A 14,551-nucleotide genomic window follows, 5' to 3' on the forward strand; every position below is an offset into this window, starting at 1 on the left:
CTGTACCAGTTTGTGAAAAAAAGAGCAGAATTCCATATATGAATCAGACACCTCCCATTGAAGAACGTAATCCATAGTGTTGGTGTTGTGAGTCACAGCAACAGTGCAATCAGTTCTGAAAAGGTCTTATGAAATGCCTCAATAAAAGCTATTCGTCCAATATTTGACGGATTATGGGAAAACGAAAGTACTGTACTGACAGGTGAAGGTAACCATTCCCTTAAATAACATGTTTAAAAAAACAATCTTTATCTATATTAAATGATGAAATCATCTTGTGTCAGAGTGTGAATATTTGGATTTTATTGCAGAAAAGGACGGACAAGTTTATGTAAGCAAATTTAAGAGCCAAATGCTATTCAAGAAATTAGGAGTAAGGACTGCAGTGCTTCAAGTTTCCCCAGGTAGTTTTTTGTTTACACAGATACCGCTAATAAATGGTCAGGCTTCACAATTTTCCACATTTCAAATCAGAAGCGAAGCCAAACATGTGGATGACATCTAGTATTGGAAGGGCAGGCGACCTCATGCATTTTAAAATGGCATTCATTTTTTAAACTACAAACTAAATTGAGTATACCTAGAATACAGATTTTAAAACGTCCATTCAGGAAATGTGACTAAAATACAATTGTGCCAGGTTTACCTTATTATCTAAAGCAACAGTGATAATGTTCTCTAATGGGGTATTTAAGGCCTGTGCCAAATTCTTTTTAAATGGCTGTCAATTAATCTTCTGTGACTAGCCAGGAGCAGATTACTACAACCTGGCATGTGGATTCCTTTTATTTTATTTTAAATCACTGGAAAGATCTACTAATTGTTAATGTCTGTGTTGTATCCTGAGATTTACATTGCCATGTAAGTCAGCCTAGGTCTTCCTAGCTGCTCAGCCAGTGCATGAGATGGTGACGGAATGTTGGTGTGCCTGTGATGAATGGAATGCCTGGGTGCCTGTGTGTGTGAGTGGGTGACAGTTGGAGATGGTCCTGCCTAGGACCTAGCTAGGCAGGCTGCTCCTGGTGGGGCTGACAGGGACTGGCATAGGACTACAAGAACTGGATATAAAGTTGTACCAGGTTGATCTCTGTTTATCCTACTTGAGGTGGAACAATAAAGAAGACTTCATGAAACTAACAAGCTGACTACAAGTGTCTTCTTATACAAAGTTACAACAGTCTGCCAGACATAAACAGACATATCCCAAGATTATATCTTGTCTTTATTATATGCTTTGAACACTTCACAAATAGAATTTGTATGGGACCTGCAGGCACTGCACAGAAATGGCTGCATATTCAACTATTATAAAGGCTACACACCTTCTTTGAATTAATTTTAGCACATGATAATTTGTTCACTTCATCGTATGAATTATCAAATAGAGAGGGGGAAGTAGGAGCACATGTTTGCTTATAGAGAATCAGAACGGTAAGAGATTAGCTACTGTTGTAAACAAATGGACCAGTGAAATGATCTAACCTACCTTGACCGGGGAATTAATCTATGAAATTATAGCTCACTATAAAACCCACTGTCAAACTATTTTCAAATGTATTGTACTGGAACATTTTATATGGTTAGAGACTCAAGTCTAACCTTGCGCTTTTTTACTTTCACATGTGTATGTATTGTAAAGCAAGTAACCTCGCTTAGTACTGATTAACAAACTAGTTAAATGATATAGGACATGAAAGAACATCCCTCAATAAATGACTATCTGAAAAGCATTTTATCATGCCTTATATAGGATATGGTTATATACTGATGCATTCTTTTCCTGAGTAGATGTGGTGATTAAGACGCAATATTAGAGTCTTTCCAGAGCTTCCGCCATCATGTTTTCTGTAAGGCATTTTGTAGATTACCTTGATACTTTATTTCAGCATTTTGCCATTAAAGCATAAATAAGACAACACATTTAAAACCTTCAGATAAAATATAAGTAAAATATAAAAGAGTTGAACATTCAAAATATCAATAGTGTTAACACAGACACTCGTACTGCATCCAAGAGAACTAATACCATCCCCTATTTACATAACCCAGATATTTGCACAGGTAAAGGGTATAATCAATCTGGCCCATCGCCTTTTGCCCAATTCTCCACATGTATAAAAGGCAATGAGACAAAGCAAAGACTAGATACTGATCAATTATAAAGAATCTGTTGTGCCTTGGAAGGCTCATGTATTAGAAGGCCAACAAAATGAGAAGAAGCAAACAGAAAAGCTAACACAATCAATAGCTTGATGCTTAAAATAACTGAGAATTGTTTTATTTGCTGCAGGTACTCCTGGTATCTGTTACATCCTTTAGTCAATGAGCTTAGGCTGTGCACCATCTGCAGATTCTTTAAGTGCAACATAGGCATCTTTCAAAATAGATGACTGAAATGAAAGTCATATTATTTGAACAAATGCTTAGGATTTCTTTTTATTTACCTTATATTGATAACCTCATTACTGAGACGTTTAAAACCTCCAAGTGACACGGACACATTTAAAGTTGGTTCACGTCTCCTGGGGTGCTCTGTAACTAGTGGTGTGGTCACGTATCTGCTTCAGAGTATTGTTTTTTTTAAGATTACTGTCCTAACCAATATGCGTATCATTAATTAGTGGTTACACATGATCTTGCTTCAACTACCTTGATGAGGTCGATCAGGTTTTTTTCATATAAACCACTCCTTCCGTGTGCATTGGTCTGAGCTTCTCTTCCGATAACAACACAAAGTAATATCTGGTCCGGTAAGAGGTGGACTACTAAGTGCTCTTTGAACAAATGTTTAATTCTACAGAACCATAACAGGTGGGTCTCAGACCACACAATTATCGCCCACAACATCCATAACAAAATTTCAACTTCCAAGAAGCATGTGTAAGAGCTTCAGCCATCAGAAATAGAGTGCAAACTTTATATGGTTTCAGAAGAAGCCTAGCGTCGTTAGTAGTAGATCAAATTCTAGGGTGATACTGACTCACACAAAAGTCATCCGCCTCTATGAGCATTAAGCCTCGGTTGCGTATGGGCCTAACAATTAATATCAAATCACAAACATCCCTTTTGTTCCTTTGATGGCAACAGTTGCTCAAAATACCAACCATTGCTAAATGCTATTCTAAGTACATCAGTCTTTTGGGAAGGGCTGGGAATAGGACTGCAAAATAAATGGTTGACAAGCAGCATTATTATTTACTAGTTAGCAAAACATCTCGGGTCATCCGAGAACCATATGGTGATTTTGACACACAAAGCATAGGAGTGCGTTTCTATTCTTAGTCCTCTAGCAAAAATGAAGAAAATACCATTTCTGCGCAGAAGTAAATGGTTAACTGCCTCGCATCTAGGGCAGACGATATCGTTCTCAGTACTGCTTTGGAAAATGCACACAGATACACAAGGGAACCTTCCCAAAGGTGATCTTCACTATGCCACCTTCGACTGCAGTATGGTTGCTGCAGGCTATGGTTTCTAATGGGATATGCGATGGCAACGAGGAATTTCCGGATTTGCACCACCTAATCAAACACCGTTTTCATAATGAGTTCACGATATGTTTTTGTGGTTGTAAATGTTTTTTTTTACCATGCATTTCGTGTGACTTCCATATCTTTTTTTACTCCATCAATTAGTGTTTTATTTTGCATAATGTTTGTTTTAAGAAATATCTACACACAGTTTTGTTTTCATTGTGCACACGTGCGCGCACACACTATGCCTGTGTTCTTAGATGTCTGTCGCCAACAATGCCAACTGCGATCTCTGGTTACCAGTCTATACAAAATTAATGACAAGGTAGCCTGCTGAATGTAATTTGCATATTTTCTCTGTTTATTCAATTATTTACTAAAAAGGCTCGAAGTTAGAAGCTAGAGAAAGGTTTTCAATAACCTTTGATAAGGGTTTATATATCCATGTCCGGAAAGCATACCATGACAGGGAATACATGCATATGTATACAAGTGAGGCAGTATAGTTTATAAATTACTTTAAAAATATTGTCACTCCTAATATTAATTCCTTAATGCGCATTTATATTTACAAATGAAGCATATTTTCATATTGTATGCTCAATATTGGTTGATGACATAAGATAGTGGTACATGATTACTTGCTAATTAGTACTCCGTGAGCTACACGTGGCCGCTGAGCAGAATTTCAGTGTGGAATCCCAATCTGTACAATAGTAAGGGGGCTTCAGGGGCGTAGCTTGGGTGAGGGGGTTTGATGCTCTCCCCCTCCCAAAATAAATGCATTCTTGCTTGGAAGTTGGGGCTAAGACCCCGAGTTGGGGATATTATCTGTGTGACTATATTTAAAAATGTGGAATCAGATAACATGGAATCAATATGGCTGCCTTACTTGTCTAAACTGTGTGATCCTCTGCAAATATTTTATTTTAATGAGCCTCCCTTGACTTTATTATACCACTTGTGTTCAAGAAGTGCCCTGTCAAGTACCTCTTATGTTTCTTTTAATAGACTATAATGTTGTCCCATGTATAATAAGAATCTAGGCCACGTTGAAGGTTTACATGACTTGACTTGCCTCGTAGTCCCCTAATGGTATTGTGGCTGGGGGGCCAGCCAAGGATGTTTCTAAAAACTCTATCTTAATCACTGTTAATAAAAGTCTATCTATTTAGTGATGTAATTTGATGCAATAAGGTGAAAGGCTTCCATGTTACAGAAAGACTCCGTTTTTTAATTGTGAAGAGATTGCATGATATTTTTACATTATGTTTGTTGCACGATATACATGCCAAACAGGTTCATGGCTCGGTGAGCGCACAGAATCTTAGATCTGTGCCAGACCCACTGATCGGCTCTGGCTGCCCGCCTTATTTATATGCCTGCATCCCCTCCTCTATTTGCAACTCAGGCTTAGTATATGGGGTCATCAGTCACTTAATAGGATGATTTGTAAAAGGCAAGGCCTAGTAAGATGGAGCTCTGCCCACATGCACCAATTTGACAACTCTACCAAGGAGGCTTCTTGTTGCAGAGATGAAGGGTGCTTGCAGTGAAAATGCATTTAAAATAAGTGACCCAAGGAGGGACTCCAGGTTGTTGACTTCTTTGTGGCTGTAGTCTAGAGTTCTTAAGTGTATGAGCCATGTTTTTTTTTTTTCGGAGTTTTATATAGCGCGAACTAGAACCGAACCGAATCAGTTATCAGAGCGCTTTACATAGCACCAGTTACGTTACATGAGGACACACTTTCATTTTTTTTTTTTTTTTTAGGCACGGGGAGATTAAGTGATTTGCCCAGAATCACAGGGGGTTTTTTGGCGTCGTTACCGAGACTCGAACCCAGATCCCCAGGTCCGAGGTCGAGCGCCTTAGCCGTTAGGCCAACCCCTCTACACCAATGTTTCTGCTGTTAAACATGGTTTAAAGTGAGTGTTGTAAAGTGGAGTGGTGGAGTAGACGGTCATTGAGTAGAGCAGGGGGAGTAGAGTAGAGTATAGGAGAGTGGGATTGGTGTCGTAGAGCGCAGTGCCGTGGAGTGGCGTACAGTGGAGTGGAGATGGGTGGAATAGGGTGGAGCGGTTGGATTGGATTGAGGTAGTGTGGCGGTAGATTGGCATGGATTGGAGTGGGTTAGATAAGATTGGAGTTGGGTAGATTATATTAGAGTGAGATGGATTGAATTGGAGTGGCTTGGATTGGAGTAGGGTGAATTGAAATGGGTGGAGTGGATTGGGCTGGGGTGGATTTGGACTGGAGTGCGATGGGTTGCTTTTTGGACTGGAGTGTGGTGGATTGGAGTGGGGTGGACGGAGTTGGAGTGGGGTGGATTCAACTGAAGTAGGGTGGATTGGGGTGGGTGGATTAGAGAGGGTTGGATGGGACTGGAGTGGGGTTGGGTGGAGTGGCTTGGATTGGAATGGAAGTGAATTGGATTGGAATGAGGTTATTGGATTATATTAGAATGGGGTGGAATGGATTGGGTGGGGTGGGGTGGAATGGATTGGATTGGATTGGATTGCACTGGAGTAGGTGGATTGGGGTGGGGCGGTGTGTGGTGAGGTAAGGTGGGGTGGACTGGACTGGTGTGGACTGGACTGGTGTGGATTGGAGTGGGTCGTAATGGATTGTGGTGGATTGGTGTAGGGCAGATTAGAGTGTACTGTACCACTGTGTGTTAAGGCATCATTTTGGAAACTACACATAAGAAAGAAACAATGTTTCATTGCAATGTTTCGAAGAAAATAACCGTAGAAAATACAACTTTTTAATTTTGTTTGTCCTGCTGGACGTTTTTGCCAGTCAAACGAATCTTCAAAAATACATTTTGGGCCAACTTTGAAAATGTCAATTCAGTTCCCTGGTTGCTAATAATGCTGATATGCAGCTTAAAGGGAGTTCACTTTTCATGAACCCTGGTACAGTTCTTGACCCATTATCTGCAATATGTTATGTTAAATGTTAAAAGAATTTGTACAGCGCACGGTCACCAGGCGGTTTCATGGCGCTCAGGACGGAAGGGCAAGGGAAAGGTGCATGAGTTACTCATAGACTTGTTGAAAGAAATGGGTTTTTAGCAACTTACGAAAACAAACATAACTGGGACAGAGTCTAAGGGTGGTCGGAAGGGAGTTCCAGAACTTAGGGGCCAAAAAGCAAAAACACAGGCCGCCGTGCTTTTTCCGTTTGTACTTCGGGATGACCAGCAAATTGTGGAAGACCGTAGATCTCGTTGGGGTGCATAACGCTGGATCCTCGACGCAATAAATACTGGGGCTTGATCGGACAGGGCCTTAAAAATGGTGCAACCAAGTTTAAACAGGTAACGTTTAACCACTGGGAGCCAATGAAGGTTCCTTAGTACAGGCGAGACATGTTGGTGTTTAGGTTGATGAAATACTAGTCTCGCTGCCTGATTCTGCACCAGCTGCAGCCGATGAAGCTGATAGGCAGGGATCCAGACATAGAGGGTATTGGCGTAGTCAATCCGGGAGATAATTATGCCATAATGACGAGGATGAGCGCCTCAGTGGTAAGAAACCTACAGATTTTGCGAATCCTGCGGAGGTGAAAAAAGCAGGAGGAAGTAACTGCCTTAATTTGAGGCTTCATTGACAAGTCACTACAGATAATTATACCAAGGCTTTTTACCGAATTGACAGGGCTGGGAGGGGGCCCAAGGGAGGGGGGCCAGAAATAGATGTTCCAGGGGTTGGCCGGCCCACCCGTCAACACCAACTCCGTTTTGTCGGGATTGAGCTTCAACTGGCTGTGATACATCCACTCAGAGATGGCAAGCATTGTGGATTGAAAGTTGGCACAAGAGGAAGGGGTAGAATCAATAGGGAAGATCAACTGAAGGTCATCAGCATAATTGAAGATGGTGACCGGGTTATTACGGAGGGAGGCTATGAGGGGTTGCATGTATAAATTAAACAGAAGCAGCGACAGGGCCGAGCCCTGCGGAACTCCACAGGAAAGGGAAGAGTGAGAAGCTGAATAAGTGGACAGATGGACTGCCTGGGTGCGCTGGTGCAGGAAGGATCTAATCCATGTCAAAGCCATGGCTTGAACGCCGGCGTTGCTGACACGGTCGATCAATATATCATGATCGACCGTGTCAAAGGCTGGAGACAAATCCAATAGCACAAGGGCCTGGGCGATGTTCTTGTCGGCACCTTTCCTCAGCACGTCCATTACGGCCACGATGACAGCTTCAGTAGAATGGGCCAGCCGGAAACCAGCTTGTTGGTTGTCCAAAAAAGAGGATTCCTCAATGAACATGCTGAGGCAGCGAGTGACATAGGCCTCCAGGATCTTCCCAAGATAGGGGAGAAGAGAGATGGGCCAAAAGTTACTCAATTCCGCAGGGTCGGCGTTATACATCGCTTGTGACTCTCATGTGTGCTGCCTCCTGTTTGCAGGGACTAGAAGTTAAAAGGAACAAATTAGTACCTCTTATCACATCGGGAACAGCAGATGGGCACTGATTAAGTTGAATCAATTAGTGCTTGGTCGTTGCTCCACAGAAAGAGAAGAAAATGATGCTTGGCCTGCAGTGACCAATTATGAAGCTGAAAAGAAGAATACCATGCAAGCCAATAAATGGTAAGCAACAGGCGGACTCCAAGCCATTTCTGTAAACAATAGTTTCTCTCAAGATAGACGCATTCGTTTTAGCGCATACTATCTCAGGCTCGACCCTAAAAAAGTAATACATCTGTACGGATCAAAGTACTCCTAAAATGGGTGCAAATTTACACATTTTTGGAATAGACTAAAAATGGCAGCTGTTGGCTTGGCAGGTTGCACCACTTGCAGGTTTCTAAGCAGGGTGAATGTTTACAAATAGGCTCATCTGTGGCAATCGCTCAGCGTAGCATTCCAAACCATAGTTTTCCACCCACTGTGCCACACTTAATAGAGGCCAACTTAATGCAAATCAGTACTGACCCTGTTCCTTATTGAAACAGTCCTTCCTGAACCTTGTCAATCTCAGCTACACCCTGCAGCCCACTGCTTTTTTATTTGTGAAATCTGAGATTTACACCCCCCTAAATCCCACTGACTTACCTGCACCTCTGGTGGACTGGTGTTCTTGTCATCATTACTGATGACAGCAGCCACTACTTATCTGGCAAACACCACAGTGAAGTACTTTCTCTAAAACAGAGCAGAGCTCCAGGCTCGATCCCGGGTGCCGGTGGCAGCTCAGCACCATGTGACTCTTGGCAATAGTTCACTTGATCACCCAGATGGCCCCCAGCGCCTTGAGACCCTTAGGTGTGAGTAGTTTGCGCTTTACAAATACCGGATTTAGCTATAATGTTGTGTATATTTATTAATTATCTGACTGTATACTTGATGGTTGTCTTGTAGGATAGCTTATGCTCAATACAAAAGGCCTGAAGTAGTTATGGTGCAAGCCAATGATGACTAATACAATGAAGGCTTGAGCTCCAAGGTATTCAGCAATTCAAATGGTGCTAGAGAGGGAGAGAAGTGTACATTTTATTTTGATACGGTCTGAGCCTCTCAGAAAGGGGAGACATCCGTGCAAATGAGTGTCAGTTTCGTAGCTTTGAGTGCTATATATTTACCAAAACTAAACATTCTTTACACTTTATTCAATCCCTTGGACTATTTTCTTAACCGCATCCGCGCTAAGCGTTTTACCGCTGTGCGCTAAAGGATCGGAATTACCGCGTTACAGGACGAGCTCAGCTCGTCATGAGCGTACAACAGGCGTACCTCATGACGAGCTGAGCTCGTCATGAGCGTGGAAGGGGTTAAAAGAATCTAAGAACAGAGCACTGTCTGGTGAAATTCGAATTCATCACAGAGTAATTAACTTCATACGTCAATGACTGGCAAACTCACCCTCCAACAGCCACACCACTTACTGATATACTACCCCTATGGTATGAGTTGGGGAAAGCTGGGCAGCCAGGGGTGAGGACAGTCACAAACCGATTTTTTATTGCCTAATATCAATGATGGCCTCTGTGATAGAGTGAGCCCTCTGTAACTTTTCCCCTAAGGAAGCTAAAGCTGCTAGGTTGTGGTGGTGGGTGTGTCCTAGAATCGTTGTTAAAAGCATGTACTACTGTATCAAGGGATGCAGAGAAGCATGCAGAGATCCCAATATATTTAATTTTTTTTAATGGAGGACAGGAATATGGGGAGTAAGAATAGGCCTTAGATGAATAGGCCTTAGATTCATGGATCAGATTGCATGCAAATAATACATTAACCCCTTCCGCTCTCATGACGAGCTGAGCTCGTCATGAGTGACGACGCTCGTACGCTCATGACGAGCTGAGCTCGTCATGTAACGCGTTTTTTAAAAAAACGCAGCGCGCAGCGGGAAAACCGCTAGCGCGCATTCGGTTAAAGATGGGGAGGATCAGCCCACCTATAATTCATGTGTATGGAGAGAGCTAGATCATCTCACCAGTACCCCCATTTATCTTACAGATAAGCTCGCCATCTCTGGAAGTCCTCAACACACCCCTAAAAATTGAAGATACAGCCCTTTAAAGAACACTCTCTCGCAATGCAATAGCTGTCCACAACCCAGCGTGTCCCCCCATTACTCCATGAGCGTATTCTTTCCTTTGACCTTGTACAGCACTTTGCTGCCTTTTGGCTAAGTTCACTCTATAGAAATATCATATACAAACATACATAAAAGAATCTGATACTTTTTCGGGGGAAATGCATGCTTTGCAGAATGATCAATCAGGAATTTAAATAAAAGGAGCAGCTCGGAAAGGGTCATACCTACCATCTCTAGTGGCCATGGGGAAGAGGAAAAGGAAACAGGGCTGCAGACACACTGCCCTGTTTGATGAAGAGCCACATGGCGACGACATGTACACAGAGCCCATATGATATTGTCAGATACCTCTATTCTGTTACTGTCCTCTGGTGCCTAAGATGGAAGCACAGGAGACTGCTCCTGAAACCCACACAAAAAAAATTAAATTCGAAATAACGAGAAAAAACGATAAATGCCCAGATATGAACAAGATATTTAAATGTACACACTGGCAGTAGCTCAAAGCAAATCTGATCTAGCCTTAAAAAGTTTGTATTTGAATAATAACATTATCATAATTTTCTTTTAATGCATATGAGTGGAAAAAATCATTGAAAAGTCTGCTATGGCCTGGGGTACAGTGAACAAAGATAGCTCTAAGTTCGGGGGTTACATGGCAACCAACTCCAAGGTTGTGACTGAATTCAATTTTGAACAATCACAATCTATTGTATTGCAACTGCATTTATATAGCCCTCTGTCCCCTGATGAGAAACCACTGTACATTATGGCTAGCATTAGAGTGCTTGCTTGGAAAAGACTGGAAATGCATGTTTGGCCACAGTGGGAAGCCATTTGGTGTTGTGCAAGGGTGGCCAGAGTGGTGCACTCACCTTGTGTTAAGTCACTGTACCCCACCATTTATGGCTTTGTTAGTAGAATCCAAAATAAAATAGTTCACAGTGTTTCTCCATTGGCCAGTGGGAGGGCACCAACTAACTATATAGCAAACTCCTAATCAACGCGGTCAAGCTTACAGTTAAATGTTCCTAAAATAAGAGAACTGCCTAAATGACTTGGCATAATGTAATGATGTTTGCTACTCTTTACCCCACTGCTTCAAGAAACAAATACAACTGGGGCCATCACAGTTCTATTTGTCTTAGACTGCAGAGGAAGCAGATTCGCCTGTGGAGGAAATGTCATCATAGGTTGTGGTTTTCCCCACTTTCGCTCTTATAATGATGGGTCTTATTTGGAAACTCATTAATGAAAGTAGAAAATGTGAACAATATTTAGAAGTAAAAGGGACACCGTGTATTTCTGATTAGAATGTGGTAACAAAGGCTCAAAAACAGTACCTCGGTACCATAATATCTATGACTGGGGTATTACTGAAGTTCATGCCAGGCCTTTAGCTGAAAGCTAATAGAATGATCACATGCACTTCCATATGTATTTGCATAATGTGTTAAATCAGTATTTCCCAAACTGAGGGTCTCAAACGTCCTGGTCTATATGTAAGCAATATTTACGATGATTAGCCCCATTTCTGAACAAGGGCAAAGGTGCTGAATAACATCTAAGTCCAGTTTTAAAACAAACCCTTTCAAGTATTGCCAAGGAAAACTCCAGGTGAACTTTTCAGTATTTGTGGCAGCTTATTTTTTTTACTTCACAAAGCCTTTCCAATATAGAATGTGCTCACTATAAGTCATCATACAAACTATATGGAAACATGGATGTGGTCTAACAGCCACAGCTTCCAATGTTGGATCACTGAAACCAGAGAAGTCCAAGCACTGGGCCAACAACCTTTAATGTGCGGCAAATCACTAAATCTCCAAAACGTCAATTAAAATAAATCTAACCTTGTGTGATGTAATCTGGTACTCCCGTAAAGCGCACCGATTCTATTGGGTTTTGTCACACTATATAAACCTGCAAAAAATATAAATATGTGTAGTCAAAAAAGCACTGCTGGGCTTCGTTTAAACACAAACATGGATATGAGACTTCACCCCATACTCTTATACAGAAGGGGTTTCTCAAATTTGCTGAGATCACTGGTATTAACAACATGATTTTTCAGAAGCCTGGTAATTTTAGTGAATGGAGGCCACAGGCCAGCACCCCATTCTGAAAAGTGTTCCAGCTCCAGACTCCAGTGTAGTTTACCAGGCCCGGACTGGCCGTAGCGGGCACCGGGCAATCCCCCAGTGCGCCGCACGGGTAGGGGCTGGTTTTGAGCCCCTGGGGGCAGATTTTGTTACAGGCCGGACGAAAACCGGCCCTGGCAAAGAGCTCGGTGGCTGGCCGAGCACTTTGCCTGGGCCAGTTTTGGTTCCCAGTCCGGCCCTGCAGTTTACCCTCTGAATTTATGGGCAGATCAATAGCTGGGCAGTCCGTTTTGAAAGGCGTAGTAAAGGTCATGAATGTTTACAAACAATTGCTATTACGTTGTAAAAAATTACCCATGCCATATGCAGTGCTTTAAATGGGCCGGTACTCTCCGGTACTGAGTACCGGCACTTTTTTATTTTGAGGGGTAGAGTACTGGCACTTCTCAACAGAAATGTAATACTTTTATTTGGAGAGTACCAGCACTTCTCAGAAACAAGTAGGTACTCTTGTACAGAGTACCTGCACTTCCATTTTTCCATTTCAAGCACTGGCCATATGCCCATTAAAGCTAGGTGGCTCGCAAAAGTTTATCGTTCTAATATCTAAGAAGTTTGAGGAGCACTATGTTAAATGATTAAAGGTAAAGGTGTACTTTTTGTTTTTATCATATAACTCGGACGTGATTTTCAATTGAAGGTTATCAAATTTAAATAAAAGGGAAAAACTGAATTCCGACAAACGCAAAGGGTTATTTATACTGGTTGCGTCTTCAATAAACCGCTTAAGCAAAGGCATTTTCCAGGAAACTACGTTAGGGGCACTGGCGTCATCGGACAACTGGCTGAATCCTGCAAGCGTGTCGTGCACGTCACGCAGGAATGCCGTTTCCAAGTATAACGTGCCACCAGGCATCTGCGTAAATATCTTGGAGTGCTTTTAGCTGCGCAATTATTGCCCCGGCAACGAGCAAATACTTACAGCCTGATTCATCAAGAAAGGAAACAGCGACTCTCAACTAGCGAATCACAGCGAATCGCAAATGGAAAGGCGCAGATCGGAATTCATCATAGATAGCGAGTAATCTAAGCGATTCGCACACGGGCGCTAAAATCGATAGCGAGAAAATGAAATCGCCGAAAAAGTCGCAAAAACCCAGATATTCCGTCTCTATTTAGCGCCACGCAAATCCACATTTGCGACATCTCGCCAGTAGCGAGAACTCACCAACGGGAAGTCGCTTTACGAGCGCCGTGATGACGTCGCAACCAGGAAGCAGCCAGTTGCCACACCCATTCTGAACTGCGAGGCTGACCGCGAGTCTGCAGCGAAACTGAGAGCTCCTACCGGGACACCTCCAAAGTAGCGCTAGTCACCCTTTAGCGACAGTAGCAATGTCCGAGGAGTCTGCACCCGGGCCCAGTGACAGCGGGCGCAAGAGAAAGCTCAAGTTTACCGAGCCGGAGTTGGAGCACCTCATCGAGGGAGTGGTTGAAAACCACGCTAAACTCTTCGGAAAGGACTCCCGGAGGGTGCCAGAGATGGAGAGACGTCGCATCTGGCTAGGAATTTCTGCCAAAGTGAACGCTGTGGGCGTGACACACAGGTCACTGGACGAATTAAAGAAGAGGTGGTACGACCTCCGAGGTCGTGCCAAGGAAAGGGTGGCAGAGAGGCTGGGCGAGACATCTGGTACTGGGGGCGGAGACCCTACTGTCCCTCCCAATACCCCCATGGAGGACCGCGTGGAGGACACCCTCGAGACAGAGGCATGCATAGGTGTCACCAACCTGGACTCATCCCGACCCAGCCAAGACAGCCAAGGTAAGTGGCATGCGACTGCGACCCTGTCCCCTACCAATGGCCATGGCCCTATAGCCTCCCATATGCATTCCAAGTCATACAAACAATGCACATGAGATCATGGCCACAAGCAATGTCGGACATGTACACTGCCCATAATGTAAAAAAAACAATGTAAAATAACCCCAAAGCAGCCAGACGTAACCCAAAATGAGCTATCGCTAAGCTGTACGTGTGACAGATACATGGCATTAATGTAAGTCCAATTCCCCTCACAGGTGGCGGCGACTACAGCAGCGACAGCGACATGCTGCAGATCGCTGAGTCAGAAGAGGATGCGGAGGAGGTGCCAACACCAACACCTCATGCACCATCAGGCGTAGCCCCACACACCGCAGCCAGGCCAACACCAACAGGTCCAGCACCATCATTGGCAGCACCAATCCCTGCAGCCAGGGCAAGACATACAGCGCCAGCAACATCCGGCGCTGCACCTAACCCTGCAGCCAGGGCCAGACCAACAGCTTCAGCACCATCAGGTGCTGCACCTAACCCTGCAGCCAGGGCCAGACCTACAGCGCCAGCAACATCCGGCGCTGCACCTAACCCTGCA

General features: G+C 43.4%; 1 protein-coding gene across 1 annotated transcript in view; it reads right to left on the bottom strand.

Moving 5' to 3' along the window:
- WWC1 (WW and C2 domain containing 1) overlaps window positions 1-14,551 on the bottom strand; it is a 385,050-nt gene that overhangs the window by 204,261 nt on the left and 166,238 nt on the right. The gene's annotated exons all lie outside the window — the stretch shown is intronic.

Source organism: Lissotriton helveticus, chromosome 7 (assembly GCF_964261635.1).
Source record: "Lissotriton helveticus chromosome 7, aLisHel1.1, whole genome shotgun sequence".
Lineage (NCBI taxonomy): Eukaryota > Metazoa > Chordata > Amphibia > Caudata > Salamandridae > Lissotriton > Lissotriton helveticus.